Below are 16,201 nucleotides of genomic sequence, written 5' to 3' on the forward strand. Positions count from 1 at the left end.
TGAGTCTTAGGGCCTTTTGTACCCCAAAGAGTCAGTAAGACTTGGAATACTCTAATGCAGTAGTGCTTTGACTAACGTGTAGGAATCTCAGGGGATCTTTTAAAAGCCCTGATTCTTACTAGCTGTGGGATGGAGCCTGAGACTGTGCATTTCTAACAAGCTTCTGGGAGATGCTGCTGGCCCCATGCTGCATTTGAGTTTTGAGGCTCTAATGGAATTCTGAAAGTTATTAAAATCATTACTCATAGATAGGGATTCTATCAGAGTCCCGGCAGGAAACAGATGTCATGCATGAGTTAGGGTCATTCTAAGAGGGGTTAAGAAACGGATTATTTACATACAAGAGGGCGCAAGGAAATTACAAAAGGATTATCTACCCTAGGGCCAGAAATGGAAGTGTTACCAACCCTGGCCCTAGGAGGATTAGGGGAGGGACTGGTTCCCAAAGCCTGGCCTGAAAGGAAAATGATGCTTAGTGACCTTCAAGTGAGGTATGTAACCAGCCAGAGGTGACATAGGAAAGAGCCAAGAGAATAAATACCTTGACCCAGAGCTCTAAGAGAACTAGACTGGTGGTGGTTCCATCAGGCCCATCTGACCCACAGTGGATATGAGTTGTCTGTGGGTATAATCTATAGGCTCCCAGGCCTCAGAGCAGGGTGGAGCAGGATATATGGGACCAGAGAAGAAACACTAGCTCACGGATATAGAGTGAAAATACAGGGGATCTCTGTTCTTAGGGAGGACAGGAGGTGTCTTCATAGACTTTGTTCCTTCTACACCTACTGTGTATCAGGGACTGTTCTCGGTACCATAGATACAGCAAGGATGGATAACAAGTAAACACATACATGAAATGCTGTCAGGCAGGGGTAAGTGTTAAGAAGAAAACTGAAGCAGGATAAAGGGAAGGAAGGGAGGAGGCTGGAACAGGGGCTATGTCGATGCATCTAATAGATAGGAAGCCTGAAGGAAGAGGGCTGCATTCCAAGCACATCAGCAGCAGGATGTGAGTGCAGAAAAGACCATCTACACTGGTCTCACTCTCAAATTCCTGACCACAGTCCTTTATTGGCCTTAGTGCTGCTGTCCTAGCATGGTCCTCCCTCCTACTCTCTCCGACAGTTATTTCACTCATCTTCCTTTCATCATAAATTTCCAAAACCTCCTTCCCCACCTTTGGCTGATGACCTTGCTTTGAATTTTACTGAGAAAATGGCAACAGTTGAAAGATAACTTCCCCCAGCTGCTACCCCACATCAGCCCACTTCACTGCATCTGGCTTCTTACACTCTGCCTTCCCTTCTGCTTCTGGAGTGGAGCTGCCCTGCTCCTGTCCAAGGCCAAGTTCTTTGCTTGTGTGTTGTCTTCCCTCTCCTCTGGTCCTGTCATGGATACCACTTCTGCAGTTGTTCTGTCTCCAGTATTGCTATTCTCCTCCCCTACAGAGTTATTCTCAACCATGATAAACATGCTGTAATGTCTTCCATCTTCAAACAAAAGCCTTGATGTCCCTGTCACTTTCCTTTTGTATTTAACTCCTCAAAAGAATGGCCTTGCTATACACAATTTCCCTTCCCAATTTGTTTAAAAAACAGTTCATTGAGGTATAATTCATACTCAGTAAACTACCCATGCTTAAAACATATAATTTGGAGAGTTTTGACATAGATGTACATCCATGAAACCATTGCCACTGTCACTGAACATACCCCTCACTCTCAAAAGCTTTCTCATGCCACTTTGTAGTTTCTGCCTAACCTCCAGCCCCCACCACGCCTCCCTGCTTTCTTAACCAACCACTGATATTTTTCTGTCCCTGTTGTTTACATTTTCCAGAATGTTATATAATATCATACAGTACAAGGGTACTTCAAAAAGTTCATGGAAAAAGAAAAGTATATTTTGATGCAAAAATATTTTGAATTTATGCATGGTCGTTTCATAATACAGATTTTCCATAAATGCATGGATTTAAAAAAACTGTTACACCAAAACAAACATCTTTTAATTCCACTCTTCTGCAACATTTCTGAAGTACCCTCATTTGTACTTATTTTTCTCTGAGTCCTTTCTGCATAATTATCTTGAGATGTATGTTGCAAAATATATCAACAGCTCATCCCTTTTTACTGCTGAATAGTAATTTATCCTAAGGATCATACCAGTTTCTTTAGCTATTTACCTGTGAACCAACAGACAAAAAATTTCCAGTTTTTGGCATTTACAAATAAAGTTGCTAGAACCTTTCTATACAAAACTTTGTATGGTCCTGTTTTCATTTCTTTTGAGTGGGAATAAATAGTTCATATGGTAGTAGTATATTTAATTTTTTAAAGAAATATTATGGAAGGGCTATGCAATATTACATTCCCATCAGAAGTTTCAGCTTCTGTATGCTCTCACCAGCATTTGATATGATCAGCCTTTTCATCATAGCTGATTTAAGAGGTATATAGTGTGGTGCGTGATTTTAACTCGTGTTTCCCTAATAACTAAAGATTTTGAGTATTTTTTAATAAATATTTATTTCATTTAATTTGAAAGGCAAAGTTACAGAGAACGGGAGAGAGAGCAACACAGGGTGCTTCCATTTGCACCAGCTATGTCTGGGTTAGGCCAAAGCCAGGAGCCTGGAACTCCATCCATGTCTCCCACGTGGGTGCCAAGCACTTGAACCATCTTCCACTGCTTTCCCAGGTGCATTAGCAGGGAGCTGGATCAGAAAGTGGAACATCCTGGATTCGTCCAGGTGCTCACATGGGATACTGGCATCACAGGTGGTGGGTTAAGCTGCTGCATCAAAATGCCACCCCCTTGGACAGTTTTTAAGTACCATATGTTTGGCATCCATATATCATCTTTGATACAGTGTCTATTCAAATATTTTGCCCATTTGTTTATTTGATTCCTTCTTTTCTGACTGAGAATTGAGAATTCTGATAGTCTGGATACACATCTTTCATCAGATCAATGAATTGCAAATGTTTTGTTTTCTGTCTTGTGATTTTCAATCTTCTAAATTTACTTTGCAAAGTAATAATTTTATCTATTTGAAAACCAGAGAAAAAGAAAGAGACAGAGACAGGCAGGCAGGTAGATAGTTCCCATCCACTGCTTCATTCCCCCAAATGCCTGGCACAGCCAGGAATAGACTAGAACAAAGCCAGGAGCTGGCAACCGAATCTGGTCTTGCACATTGATAGCACAAGCTCAACTACTTGAGCCATCAGCTGCTGCTTCTCAGAGTGTATATCAGTAGGAAGTTGGAATCGGGTAGAGCTGGGACTTGAAATGAGGCATTCCACTATGGGGTGTGGTGTCTCAACCACTGCACCAAACACTTGTCCCACCTAATTGTATTTGAAGGAAACGAAACTTTAATTGTGATGATTTTCTATTTATTAACTTTTCTCTATTGCTTGTGCAGTTTGTATCATTCTCTAAGAAATCTTTACCTATCCCAAAGTCACAAAGGTTTTCTTCTTTATTTTCTACGAAAGTTTTATAGTTTTCAGGTTTTTCTTCAGATTTTTGCACTATTTGAGTTCATCCTTGTATGTAATGCAAGGTGTTGATTGAACTTTTTTTTGATACAGGTTATCTAATTTTTCCACTATAATTTGTTGAAAAAACGATTCTTTCACCAATGAATTGTGTTTGCAAGCTTTTAAAAACATAGGACCATGAAAATCTCTTAAATTATTCAACCAAGGCACCCGTGTTCTAGCTGCCATGATTGCTATGTGCTCACCTTTTGTAAACCATCCTAGTGTTGCTCCCTGCTCTTTTCCATGAAGTCCGCCTTCCTGCTCTGGGCCTTTGTGCCATGTAGCTGTGATAGGGCTTTCACTGAAGGGAGGCAGCACCAGGTGTCTGTTTCTTTCTGTTCTGCTTTTTGCTCCTGTGATCACTGATCTTCACTGGAATGGCAGAAGTCTTTCAGCACTCTTCCCTGCAGAACCTGCCTGTGATGTTTCTGCAACACAGAGAGTAAACCTGGCATTCTGGGTGTTATGCCATCAAGCTGTGATGGGAAACTTGGATTGCATAAGTACTCTCATTCTGCCACTCTAATTAAACTTTTCGTTACTGTAACTCCACTCTTGTGAAGTCACCAGTGACCTCCAAGTTGCTATATCCAAGATCTATTTTTGGGGCTTGTCCTAATCAACCTTTTAGTAGAATTTGACTTTCTCACCTTCTAGAAATATTACTTCTTTTCAGTCTCCTTTTCTGACTGCTCCTTGCTTGACTTCTAAACATTAGACTTTTCTATCTACACTCATTCCTTGAATAATCGTACCCAGTTTCATGGCATAAATTACTGTCTCTGCACTGACAGCATTCAAATTTATGTTTCCAGCTCATTTTCTCTGCAGTCCACACTCACATCCAACTATATTCCATATCTTTATCTGAGTAACTAATAAGCATTTCAAATTTAGTATGTCCCAAGTTGAATTCTTAATCTTCCCCTAAATCTTCCCCTCTTTTTTCTTTTCTATCACTTTTGATTACCATTATTTTGGTTTCTCAGGCCAAAAACCTTGGAGTCATTCTTACCTGTCTCACATCCCATATCTAATCCAGTATCAGATCCACTCAGCTCTTTTGAAATACAGCAAAAGTCAGTTTCATATCCCTCTTTCCACTGTAGTTTCCTCTGTTTTCCCAGCTTTCACTCTCTGGACTATTGCAATACTCTCTGAACTGGTCTCCTTGCTCCTATCTTTTCCTCACACAGCGGCCACAGTGACTGCTTAAATCATAAATTAGATCATGTAGCTCCTCGATCAACACTTACTTGTTTCCTATCTCACTTCAAGTGAAATCTAGTGACTTTTCATGGCCTACAAGGCCCTACCCTCATATTTTATTCTCGACCTCCTATTCTACTACTTTCCCTCACTAAGTCCATTTCAATTATACTGTTCCCTTTGGTTTTTCTTCTGCTTGGAGTTCTTGACTCCTGGAGACTTGTGTGGCTCACGTATCATCTTAAAAAAAGCTTTCCTGACCAGCCAATGGAGAACAACACCCTCTCAATCACCCAGCTTTCTCTCTCTCTCACTCTCCTCATAGTACTTAACTCCAGGCATTTGTTTTCTTTTTTTTTCTATCTCCATGTTCTTCTCTCCCACCACTGGCAAGCAAATAAGCTCCTTGGAACCAAATTTTCTTTATTCATTGCTGTATTCCAACTCCTTGAACAAGAGATGGTACATAGTAAATACTCAGTGAGCATGTGGTGAAATAACAGATACATTCTACCAATTACACATCCAGAATTTCTTCTTTACAACCAATCGCCTAATATCCACCTAGGTTAAGAGTTTATATTTGGAGAGAAAAGTTAACTTTAGCATTATAACTCTTGGCTGAGTGTAGAAGTGGCAAAAGTCCCATGAGATGCAGTTTGTATACCCATAAGTTCTGTGCACAAAGGTACCCACAACATAAGAAGGTACTTCAAAAAAGTTCATGGAAAAATGGAATGAAAATGCTATTTTCAAAATTTTTAATTTAATTTTTGAGAAAGTAAGCTCCCATTCTCTGATTCACTCCCCAAATGCCCATGACAACTGGGGCTAGGCCAAGCCAAAGCTGGGAGTGAGGTATCCTATCAAGGCCGCCCACCTGGATAATAGGGACCCAATTACCTGGGCCATTACCTATTACTTTTTATTATTTTTATTTATTTGAAAGTCAGAGTTACAGAGAGAGAGAGAGAGAGAGAGAGAGGTCTTCCATCTGCTGGTTTACTCCCCCATTGGCCGGAGCTGCGCTGACTGGAAGCCAGGAGCCAGGAGCTTCTTCCGGGTCTCCCACTTGGGTGCAGGGGCCCAAGGACTTGGGCCATCTTCCACTGCTTTCCCAGGCAACAGCAGAGAGCTGGATTGAAAGTGGAGCAGCCAGGTCTCGAACCAGCACCCATATGGGATGCGGGTGCTTCAGGCCAGGGCATTAATGTGCTATGCCAAAGCGCTGGCCCCTACCTATTACTTTTTAGGGTACACATTAGTAGGAAGCTGAAATCAAGAGCGGAGATGGGATTTGAATTCAAGCATTCCAGTATAGGATGTAGGCATCCCAAAAGTCATCTCAACTGCTAGGCCAAGTGCCCACCCCAATTAGTTCATTTTGCTGCAAAAATTTTTGAAATCTATGCATAGTTTCATCATATGGATTTCTGAAGGCCCTAGTATTTGTCTGATTGTTTTGAGAACTACTCTTATGCCTTGGAAATCATATCAGTGCCACCCTAGGTCAGTCACAGATGATTGATATATTGATAATATATCAATGTTAGTCCTTTTGGAGTGAGATAAATCTGAATTGATTAATTGATCTACTACTAATTAATTGTTCCCCACTACTTACATAGCTATTGAACATGGTATCTGTCCTGAGACATTTTAGTCTACTGTAAGATTTAATAGTAAAATAGCTACAATACTTCTTTAGGGTGCTAAATTAGATAATATAATATTGCCTAGTACATAGCAAGTGCTCAAGAAAAAGTTATCACCAGTAAGACTGATTGCTTTTAAGATCCAGCTAAGCTATCAAATCATGACATATTGTAAGTAGAGAGGCTCAGGCAGCTACTAACTCTTGTGGTCCTTTCAGCTGAGATCTCAGACACATGAAAGAAGCTGTCTTAAATACTCCAGGTTGTTGTTGGACCCCCAGAGATCCATGTATGGAAGCATTGTCCACCATGTTTCAATACTGAGAGGTATTGAAGAAGTGGTACCCAGGGAAGGTAATCGAATCACTGGAGCACTGTCCTCAGAAGGGATTAATGTAGTTCTTCTGGGATCTGTTTACTTACCATGAGGTTGCTTTGTCATAAGAAGAGCAGTCCTGGCTCCTGAATCTCTCCGGCTTCCTGCCTCACCATGTAAGCTCTCCACATGGCCGCTTCCCCACCCATTACACTGCCATGTTGTGATGCAGCCAAGGGAGACTTCACCAGATGCTGAACAATTGAGTCCACCTGAGCTTGGGTTTTCAGTCTCCAAAACTATGAGCTAAATCTCTCTCTCTCTTTAATAAAGTATCCTGTCTCGATTATTTTGTTACTTCAACAGAAAATGCACTAAAACAGAAGCCCACTCAGAGTCCCAGCTGAATAGCCACAGAAGTAGCCCTGGGCAACACATCATGGAGTGGAAAAATTACCCAGCTGAATATGTTAAGTACATGAAACTGTGAAACAAGTCATTGTGGAAGCCTCTAAATTTTGCTGTAGTTTGTTATGCAGAGATAGAAAACTGAAAAATATGATGGTCCTACAGTTGTTTATCCATTTTCCCATGGCTGTACACTGGAGATATTTCTACAGCTGAGGCTATAATGAATTAAGCCACCCAAAGACCCCATCTCTTAACTCATCTTATTGCACTAGGGATTAGGTTTCACCAGATGAATTGGGTGGTGAGGAGACAGACATACAGACCGTGGCAAGAGTGTAGCCTCTGTGGGGTCTGACTAGGTAAGGCCTAGCTATTTAGAGCTTTTCTCTGCAGATGGGAAGTCCCTGCCCATTCAGGGCTGTTAGATGATGCTTGCACTGCCCAGTCACAACAGTTTAAAGATGGGTGAAATATGTAAGGTAAATAGACATCTCCAGCATTCTGCAATTTTAAAAAATCTGGAAAGATACTTTCATTTAAGCCCTCATATAAATTGTTTGTCTTAAAATTTAGTCCTGTTTTATTTTTTATTTATTTGGGGAAAAAAGGTTGTACCTCTGTCTTTTCAATGATATGGCTGTCAAAGGTATTATTCTCCTCTCCTCATTTAGGCCAGAACCATAGCATCTTCAGTGTGTGTCTACCCCCCAGGCTACTCTGTTATACCCTTAGAGCTGCTACCTGCTGGGTCCAGGGCTGTGGGTGCAAGGCTGGGGTACTGAAGTCTTGACTTCAGACTCTAATCCTAGCTCTGTAAATAAGTATGTCTGTGACCTTGTGTCAGTTAGGTATAGGAACTTCCTACTTTCTCTTTTCATATTAGTAATGCTGATTTTATAATAATGAAAGAATATTAGTTGTAGAAACTATAAAACTGTATTTATGTAAAACAAAATAAAAATGACTGTTTCATGTCCAAAGGTAACATTTTTAGTACAATCATGTACTGCATAACAATGTTTTAATCAATGATAGAAGACATATATGACCGTATATATCATATATATGTTATGTAGTAGGCTTTACCATATAGGTTTATGAAAATACATTCTATGATCTTTGCACAATGACAAAATTGCTTAATGAGACATTTCTTGGGACACATCCTTGTCACTGAGCAACACTTGACCATATTTTGGTCTGTTTCCTTCCATATCTATATGGTAGAATCCATGGAATCATACTGGTTTGTAAACTACTTTTTTCCTCTGCGTTGATGGACAGCATAGTTTTCAGTAATGCATTAAAGTCCCATTAGCAGCCCCCAGGATCTGTGAGCACAGCCAGTGCCCAGATCTCCAGCAAAAGGAAACAAGGCTCGTTGGCTAACTCTAGTATTGTGGCAAAAATTGTATAGGATGGAGCATGGAATACACTATAGTGCCAGAAAGTAGGAAAATGCTAAACACACCACAAAGGGAATATACCAAAGGGAAAAAGGAGCCAAGAGAAGGAGCTCCCAGGGGCCAACGCTGAAAGAATTTGAGTGATAAATAAAGTGGTATTGAATTGTTTTTTTTTTTTTTGTAAAGATTTATTTATGTTATTTGAAACACAGAGTTATAGACAGGCTGAAGCAGAGAGAGAGAGATAGGCAGAGAGAGACAGAGACAGAGAGAGAGGTCTTCCATCCTCTGGTTCACTCCCCAAATGGCTGCAATGGCCGGAGCTGCACCAATCTGAAGCCAGGAAGCAGGAGCTTCTTCTGGGTCTCCCATGTGGGTGCATTGGCCCAAGTACTTGCACCATCTTCTAGTGCATTCCCAGGCCATAGCAGAGAGTTAGATCAGAAGTGGAGCAGCCGGAACTTGAACCGGCACCCATATGGAATGCTGGCACTGCAGGTGGCGGCTTTACCTACTACGCCACATCTCCAGCTCTAGTAGTATTGAATTATAACCCAATATTACAACATTAGTATCCATGAATTAATGCTGATATAAAAAAAGATTGAACAAATAAAAGTGTGAAAAGAAAAAGATTTCTTGTACAGAGGAATTTGAGATTATTCATATTATGCCTTTAAGCAGGTTGAACATAACACCCCACTTCTTGAGTGTGGGCTATGCATAGTGACTTTCATCCAAAGAATATGGTGTGAAAAGAGAGCAAAAAGAGAATATAGTGGAAAACCCTGAAAAACAATACTTTTTCCAAGTAAAAAATCAATATGTAATAGTGGTAAGTTGTGTTGATAGTACAAGGGTACTTCAAAAAAATTTATGGGAAAATTGAATTAAAAGAAGTCTCTTTTGGTACAAACAATTTTGTTTTTCAAAACAAAATTGCATAGTTTTTCATCATATAAATTTTTCATGCACTTCTTGAACAACTCCCCACATAATGGATTTCAAACTTTTTTTTTTTAGAGGAACACTTATGCTTTCTTTTTTTTTTTTTAACATTTATTTAATGAATATAAGTTTCCAAAGTACGATTTATGGATTACAATGGCTTCCCCCACGTACCGTCTCTCCCACCCACTACCCTCCCCTTTCCCACTCCCTCTCCCCTTCCATTCACATCAAGATTCATTTCCGATTATCTTAATATACGGAAGATCAGCTTAGTATACATTAAGTAAGGATTTCAACAGTTTGCTCTCACACAGAAACATAAAGTGAAAAATAATAGATGATTTTTTTTTAAATGATGATGAAATCAGATCAGACCTATTGTCATGTTTAATCCCAGTGAGAGTCAAGTTGGGAGTTGATAATTTCTTTTTTTTTTTTTTCTCTTTTTTTTTTTTTTTTTTTACAGAGGATCAGTTTAGTATACATTAAGTAAAGATTTCAACAGTTTGCACCCCCATAAAAACAACTCCCCACATAATGGATTTCAAACTTTTTAGAAACAAAGTAAACTTACCATTTTGTTACATTGTTCCACTATTTTTTAAAGTACCTTAATACGTATCCTTGATATGACTCTTAAGGTCATTGAAAACCAAAACAATCTTAAGGAGAGGCAATGACAGAATGTAAAGTGATACTGCTATAGCTTCAGTATTAGTTCCGATGTTGCCTATCCCCCCCAAAGATCCATGCAGTGAAGACATGATCCTCAGGGGGGCACCACTGGGAGGTGATATAGCCTACAGGAGGTGGGAGCTAGTGGGAGGTCCTGGAAGGTAATTCTTACAGGAGGGTAGTTATGAGAGCCTGGGTTTGGGCCTCACCTCCGTGCTTCTTGGCTTGTCTGTGGTCCATCCTCTGCACACGCTGTACCATTGCCATCCACTAATCTGAAGCCAAACCTGTGGGGGCCAACTGATCTTGGACTTGAATCTCCAAAACTATGAGCATAATAAATCTTTTCTCTTTAAAAGTTAGCTACCGGGCAGCGCCGCAGCTCACTAGGCTAATCCTCCACCTGCGGCACCAGCACCCTGGGTTCTAGTCCCGCTGGGGGTGCCAGATTCTGTCCTGGCTGCTCCTCTTCCAGTCCAGCTCTCTGCTGTGGCCCGGGAGTGCAGTGGAGGATGGCCCAAGTGCTTGGGCCCTGTACCCGCATGGGAAACCAGGAGGAAGCACCTGGCTCCTGGCTTTGGATCTGCACAGCATGCCAGCCGTAGTGGACATTTTGGGGGTGAACCAATGGAAAAGAAGACTTTTCTCTCTGTCTCTCTCTCTCTCACTGTCTAACTCTGCCTGTTAAAAAAAAAAAAAAAAAGGTTAGCTGCCTTGGGTATTGTGTGTGTGTGTGTGTGTGTGTGTGTGTGCATGCGTGTGTATTAACAAAAAAACAAATATTGCTGATGCTCTGGTTGGGACCCTGGAACATAAATAGGGCATTGGGTAAAAAGCAAGGAAATCTTGGGGCTGGCGCCATGGCACAGTGGGTTAATCTTCCACCTGTGGTACCGGCATCCCAAATGGGTGCTGGTTCTAGTCCTGGCTGCTCTTCTTCCAATCCAGCTCTCTGCTGTGGCCTGGGAAAGCAGTGGAAGATGGCCCAATTGTTTGGGCCCCTGCACCCGCATGGGAGACCAGGAAGAAACACCTGGCTCCTGGCTTCAGATTGTTGCAGCTTCAGCCGTTATGGCCATTTGGGGAGTGAACCAATGGAAGGAAGACCTTTCTCTGTCTCTCCCTTTCACTGTCTGTAACTCTTAAATAAATAAATAAATCTTAAAATCTTCAAAAAAAGTAAGGAAATCTGAATAAAGAATGGAGTTCAGTTAATAATAATTTATCAGTATTGGTTCATTAATTGTGACAAAGGTAACATACTAATGTAAATGGAAGGTGTTAATATGGAAAACTGGGTGTGGGGTATGAAAATTCTGTACTAGTTTCACAATGATTCTGTAAGTCTAAAATGCTAAAGAAGTTTATTTAGGAAATAACGTGCAACAGATGTATCACATTCTATTTAATCTTTATGCTTGGACATTTAAGTGTTTTCTAAATTTTTGCTTTGAACACATGTATTATGAGGATCCTTACAATGAAATCTTTGTGTACATTCATTATTACTTCCTGGAGAATGTGTTTGTGGAAAGGAAATTGTGGAATAACAGGTGTGTGTTTTATAAAAGTATTAAGAATTTTAATACAAGATACCTAATGAGGCACTTCAGTTGGAGAATAAATTAACTTCAAATCACAGATTTAAGTGAAAGATGCTCAGGTTTGGAAAGAACTCTTAGATGTTTTTGTGTGTTAAGCCAGTCACATAAAATGCTATGAGGTGTCTGTATCAGCTCCATGAAAAAAAACACTGGCCAACGTCAGTCAGGGCTGCATTCAGGGCTGAGTCTTACATTAGTGGCTGCAGCCCTTATACAGATAATGCAGAACATGCTGCTTCCTTTGTGAATAGCTCAGGCTCAGCAAAAGAAAATGAAAAGAAAGATCAGAAATGCAGATTTTTAGAGCCCCAGGGAACATGAACAGAGCCCTTTGAAATTGTCTTATTTAATTTTTTTTTAAATTTGAGAGCCAGTGAAAGAGAGACCAAGGGAACCCCCATCTGCCAGTTCATTCCACAAGGGATAGGGGTGGGAACTACCAAAGCTGGATGCTGGAAATTCAATCCAGGCCTCCCACATGAGTGGCAGGAACCCAGCTACATGAGCCATCCTCCCTGCCTCCCAGTGTCTGCATTAGAGTCAGGAACTGGAGCCAGGAGTTGAATTCAGATATTCTGTTTGGGACACTGGTGTCCTAACCAGAGTCAACCGCCAGGCCAACCACCCCTCCTAAAGTTTATTAGGCAATCAAAGAATGTTGTAGATCAGTGTTTCTCCGAGTGTCATCCCTGGAACCAGCTGCATCAACATCATCCAGAAACCTGTTAGAAGGGAAATTACTGGGTCTCACCCTAGATCTATTGAATCAGAAGCTCTGGGATTAGGGCCACAATATATGTTGATTTTTTTGAGAAGTCTATGCACTTGAAATTGGTTTGGGGAGCTTTATTGGCATGTAATTCACATATAGTTCACTCATTTAAAATATACGGTTCATCAGTTTTCAGTATATTCATGGGTTTGTATAAATATCAAAACCATAAATTTTAAAATACTTTTATTATCTCAGAGAGAATACCTATACCCATGGGTCATCATCTCCTATCCCCTCCATATCTCCCTGTGCTATGCAACCGCTATTTACCTTCTATCTTTATGTATTTGCCTGTTCTGACATTTCACATAAATAGAAACATACAATATGGGCCTTTTGTTTCTGGCTCTTTTCACTAAGCAAAATGTTTTTAGACTCATCTGTGTTGTAGTATGCATCAGTCTTTGTTCTTTTGTACAGCCAAATAAGATTCTTTCATTGGTATATACCATGTTTTGTTTATCTGTTCATGAGTTGGTGAACTTTGGGTTGTTTTTATTTGTTGTCTATTTCATAAAGATATGCTGCTGCTTTGAACATTCCTGGGCAATATGTATTCTCATAACCCCTTCAGCTTTTCCCAGTGCAGTCTACAGTTTGAAAACCACTATTTCAAATGACAATAGCTAAAATTCAATAATTCTTTTTAATAAGTTAAGAAACAGGAGTGTCAATTTGTAAAGTCAACAACAGGAGTCACTGTGCACTTACTCCTCATGTAGGATCTCTGTCCTTAATGTGCTGTACATTGAGACTTAATGCTATAACGAGTACTCAAACAGTATATTTCACTTTGTGTTTCTATGGGGGTGCAAACTGTTGAAATCTTTACTTAATGTATACTAAACTGATCTTCTGTAAAAAAAAAAAAAAAAAAAAAAAAAAGAAGAAGAAGAAGAAGAAATTATCAATTCCCAACTTGACTCTCACTGGGATTAAACATGACAATAGGTCTGATCTGATTTCATCATCATTTAAAAAATCATCTATTATTTTTCACTTTATGTTTCTGTGTGGTAGCAAACTGTTGAAATCTTAATGTATGCTAAACTGATCTTCTGTATATAAAGAGAATCGAAAATGAATCTTGATGTGAATGGAAGGGGAGAGGGAGTGGGAGAGGGGAGGGTTGCGGGTGGGAGGGACGTTATGGGGGGGAAGCCATTGTAATCCATAAGCCGTACTTTGGAAATTTATATTCATTAAATAAAAGTTAAAAAAAATAAGTTAAGATCACTATTTTAAAACTTTATTTTACTTATTTGAAATATATATATGTTTGTATATATATAAACATATATATACATACATTTATAAATAAATAAATAAATATATATATATATATAAATTTTCCACCTGCTGGTTCTCTTCCCAAGTGTCCATGACAGCCAGGGTTGGGCCAGGCTGACCTAAGGAGCCTGGCAGGGACTCAAGTACTTCCGGCATCATCTACTTCCTTCCAGGATGCACATGACCAGGACTCTGGATACTAAGCAGGTAGCCAGGATTCAGACCAGGCATCCCGAATGGCAGCTTAGCTCACAGCACCACAATGCCTTCCCCAGGGATTACTGTTTCGTTGCTAAGTCAGGGTAGAAAAAGGAGAACCTAGGCCGAGGGATCTGATGCAGTGTGGTTCATGGACCACTGTCCTGTCATTATGGAGAGGCAAGGCTGGACTGGGATGGCTGAAGGAAAGGTAACCTGGTTAAAACGGAAGTGTTCGTTTTTTGACTGGTAGGCCGCACCTTCACCGGTTTACCAGCATGCATTGGCGTTTAAAGGGCATCTGGGATCTTAAGTGTTGATGCTTTTCTTCAAAGGAAGTGACTCATTGACACCTCATGTTTTTATAGTTCCTGAAACTTTGTGAAACCTTTTCTTCTTCTTCATCTTTTTTTTAAAGATTTATTTTATTTACTTGAAAGGCAGTGTTACAGAGAGAGGTAGAGCCAGAGAGACAGGTCTTCCATCCGTTGGTTCTCTCCCCAAATGACCGCAATGGCTGGAGCTGCACCGATCCGAAGGCAGGAGCCAGGAGCTTCTTCCAGGTCTCCCACGTGGGTTCAGGGGCCCAAAAACTTGGGACTATTTCCACTGCTTTCCCAGGCCACAGCAAAGAGCTGGATTGGAAGTAGAGCAGCTGGGACTTGAATCGGCGCCCATATGGGATGCCGGCACGGGAAGCCGGGGATTTAACCCGTTGCACCACAGTGCTGGCCCCAAAACCTTTACTTCTACACTCTATTTACTATCACTGTCACCTTAGCAATATTCTCAAGAACAGCCACATACCTCCATTTTCCAGAGAAGCCCCCAGAGGCATAGTGAGTGCTCTGGTTTGAATGCCCCCTCTAAAACTTAGATTGATATGTAGTCCCCACTAAGAGGGACTGAGAGATGTAACCATGTTGGAATCTCCAAGAAGTGATTTGGTATGAGGACTCTGCCCACTCATAGACTAATTGATAGATGAGTTATCTCTTGAGTGGGTCTGTACTAAAAGTCATGTTGGCTCTGTGTCTTGATGCGTCCCTCTCACCACATAGTGCCCTGTGCCACTTTGAAACTCTGTCAAGAGTCTCCATGAAGAAGGCCCCCCCCACCTGATGTGACCCCTCAACCTGTGAGATGGATAAACCTTTGTTCTTTACGAATTACCTGGTCTTCGTATTCAGTTATAGCAGGGATGGGGAATGTCTGGCCTTCAGGCTGTATAAGGCCCATAGAATCATTAGGTCTGGCTCTGCTAAGGTAACTGCAGACAGGACTTGAAGTTCAGCAAATCTATAGCAGCCTAAGCTTTAAGGTGTCAATTTTGTATTGCCCATGATTGATGTTATAAATGGCTCTTGGCAGAGAAAAATCTTCCCCACTCCTTGGTTATAGCGACAGAAAATGCATTAAAACAGGGAGACTAAATGACCTACCTGAAGTCACAGAGGTGGATGTGATAAAATTGGGAAAATTGTGATCAGGATGAGTTCATATACTCCTAACCTCAGCAGAACAGTGGCTCTCTATCCTATTTACATATTAAAATCACTAAAGGAGGGGCCAGCACTGTGGCACAGTAGGTTAATCTGCCTGTGGCACCATCATCCCATTTGGGCACTGGTTCTAGTCCCAGCTGTTCCACTTCTGATCCAGCTCTCTGCTATGGCCTGGGAAAGTAGTAGAAGATGGCCCAAAGACTCGGAGTCCTGTACCCACATACTTGTCATTGGGCTCCTGTACCCACATACAGGACAGAGGAAGCTCCTAGCTCCTGGCTTTGGATTGGTGCAGCTCTGGCCATTGCGGCCTTTTGGGGAGTGAACCAAAGGAATGAAGTCTTTTCTATCTCCCCTTCTTGATGTCTGTAACACTACCTCTCAAATAAATAAATAAAATATTAAAAAAAAAATCACTAGAGGAAATTTAAAAATACTAAAACCCAGGCTTAATATTAAGAGATTCAACTTAATTGGTCTGATTTGGGGCCCACATATTGGTAATTTTTAGAAGTCCTGCGTGACCCCACCCAGAATTAACATTCTTTTTAAATTTTTAAAAGATTTTGGTTTTGGAATAATTTCAGACTACAAAAAAGTATATGAAAGGTTCTCAAGCAGTCCTGTATCTCCTTCCTCAGCTTTCCCAAATGCT

Source organism: Oryctolagus cuniculus, chromosome 1, assembly GCF_051225735.1.
Source record: "Oryctolagus cuniculus isolate XC-2025 breed Fujian yellow rabbit chromosome 1, ASM5122573v1, whole genome shotgun sequence".
Lineage (NCBI taxonomy): Eukaryota > Metazoa > Chordata > Mammalia > Lagomorpha > Leporidae > Oryctolagus > Oryctolagus cuniculus.